Source organism: Alligator sinensis, unplaced genomic scaffold (genome assembly GCF_000455745.1).
Source record: "Alligator sinensis unplaced genomic scaffold, ASM45574v1 scaffold1462_1, whole genome shotgun sequence".
Lineage (NCBI taxonomy): Eukaryota > Metazoa > Chordata > Crocodylia > Alligatoridae > Alligator > Alligator sinensis.
In genome coordinates this window covers 541550-543736 of record NW_005842850.1, presented here as the reverse complement: position 1 = coordinate 543736, position 2187 = coordinate 541550, and the positions used below count along the sequence as shown (strand labels likewise).

At 56.2% G+C, this 2187-nt stretch overlaps 1 protein-coding gene across 1 annotated transcript in view; it reads left to right on the top strand.

Moving 5' to 3' along the window:
- Positions 1-6: 6 nt before the first annotated feature.
- STARD7 (StAR related lipid transfer domain containing 7) overlaps positions 7-2187 on the top strand; it is a 22808-nt gene continuing 20627 nt past the window's right edge. Inside the window, exon 1 of the mRNA XM_006035536.3 lies at positions 7-22. The gene's annotated coding sequence lies outside the window, so the exon portion shown is untranslated. The remainder of the gene's footprint in view (positions 23-2187) is intronic.

The window sequence follows — 2187 nt, the reverse complement described above, 5'->3', positions numbered from 1 at the left end:
TCCAGGAGGAGGAGCTGCGGAGGTGGGTGCGGGTCCCCATGGCGCCAGCATCGACCCTGAACCAGCGCCCTTGTCCGCGGGCTGAGCCACTGGGGCCCCCGTGCCGCCAGGATCGGGGCCAGTCCACGTGCTAGGATCGGGGCTGGTCTGTGCGCCGGGATTAGGCCCCCACGTTGCTGGGATTGGGGCGCTAGCATCAGGGCCCAGGTGCTCAGTCCAGCGCACAATGCCATGCTCTCCCCTCCCCTTCCCTCCCAACCCTTTTTTGACAGCAGAGAAGGAACAAGTGGTTGCCACTGCCCCCCCACCCTCCCCCCCACCAAATGTTCGGTCCTGCTGGTCCGTTGGCGGCATCCAGCCTGTGGGCCAGGAGCTGAGCACTCCTGCTTTAACCCTGTGTCCTGGCAGCAGCATTACTCTCCAGGTGGCGCTGAGGGAGTTGACTGACTTCCTGGCTCCTTATTATCGCCCTGATTGGTCCTGATCTCTCTGCTCCACCCATGTGAATGTTTCTCCCCCATGGCTCACCAAAAGCATCTGGGAACGTCTGGTAGCTAGAAAGAAAGTGTGCGCCCAATGGAAAGGAGGGGCCGTCACCAGGGAGGACTACACCTCGGTTGCTCGGGGCTGCAGGGGGCGGTCAGGAAGGCCAAGGTGGAGATGGAGCTAGGGCTAGCAACCCGGATCAAGGACAACAAGAAGTCCTTTTTTAAATACATAGGGGGCAAAAAGAAGGTACAGGGTAACGTGGGGCCTCTGCAAGACACGCTAGGAAATCTGGTCATCACACCAGACGACAAGGCTAACCTATTTAACGATTTCTTTGCCTCCATTTTCCTGAGCAGGGACTAGATCAGCCCATCCGCCAGGACCCACTCAGGCCTCGGGGGAGACGCACCCAGGCCTAGGGTCAGTGAGGATCTAGTCAGGGAACTTGTGGAGGGACTGGACATGTATAAATCAGCTGGTCCTGACGGTCTCCACCACAAAGTGCTGAGGGAACTAGCAGAGGTCATTGTGGGACCCCTGGCACGGCTTTACGAGCACTTGTGGTGCTCTGGTGTGGTGCCAGAGGACTGGAAAAGGACCAATGTAGTTCCCATTTTCAAAAAAGGGAGGAAGGAGGACCCAGGAAACTATAGACCAGTCAGTCTTTTACCTCGATCCTGGGTAAGCTTTTTGAGAGAGTTATCCTGGCGCATGTCCACGAGGGGCCGGCAGGGGAGGTTATGCTTAGGGGCAACTAACATGGGTTCATTAGCGACAGGTCATGTCAGACCAACCTGGTGGCCTTATATGACCAGGTCACAAAATCCTTAGATGCAGGTGTCGCGGTGGATGTAGTCTTTCTGGACTTTTGGAAGGCCTTTGACACTGTCTCTCACCCCATTCTCATTAAAAAACCAGGGGACTGTGGCGTCCACACCTACACAGTCAAATGGGTTGCTAACTGGCTAGAGGGTCACACCCAGAGAGTGGTGGTAGACGGGTCATTTTTGACCTGGAGGGATGTGGGCAGTGGGGTCCCCCAGGGCTTGGTCCTCAGACCTGCACTGTTCAACAGCTTCATCAGTGACTTGGACGAGGGGGTAAAAAGCACCCTGTTCAAATTTGCTGATGATGCTAAGGTGTGGGGGATGTGGGCATGCTAGAAGGGAGGAATAGGCTGCAATTGGACCTAGACAGGTTACAGGGGTGGGCGGATGAGAACAGGATGGGTTTCAACACTGACAAGTGCAAGGTGCTGCACCTGGGGATGAAGAACCAGCAGCAGACCTACAGGTTGGGGAACTCCCTTCTCATCAGTGCAGAGGCAGAAAAAGATCTTGGAGTCGTTATTGATGCCAAAATGAACATGGACTGACAGTGTGGGGACGCAGTCAGGAAGGCCAACCACACCTTGCCATGCATCCACAGATGCATCTCAAGCAGGTCCAAGGAGGTGATCCTCCCCCTCTATGCGACACTGGTCAGGCTGCAGTTGGAGTACTGCATCCAGTTCTAGGCACCTCACTTCAGGAGGGACGTGGACAACATGGAGAGGGTCCAGACGAGGGCCACTCGCATGATCAGGGGTCAGCAGGGCAGGCCCTACAAGCAGAGGCTAAGGGACCTGAACCTGTTCAGCCTCCACAAGAGAAGGCTGAGGGGGGGGATCTAGTGGCCATTTACAAACTAGTCAGAGGG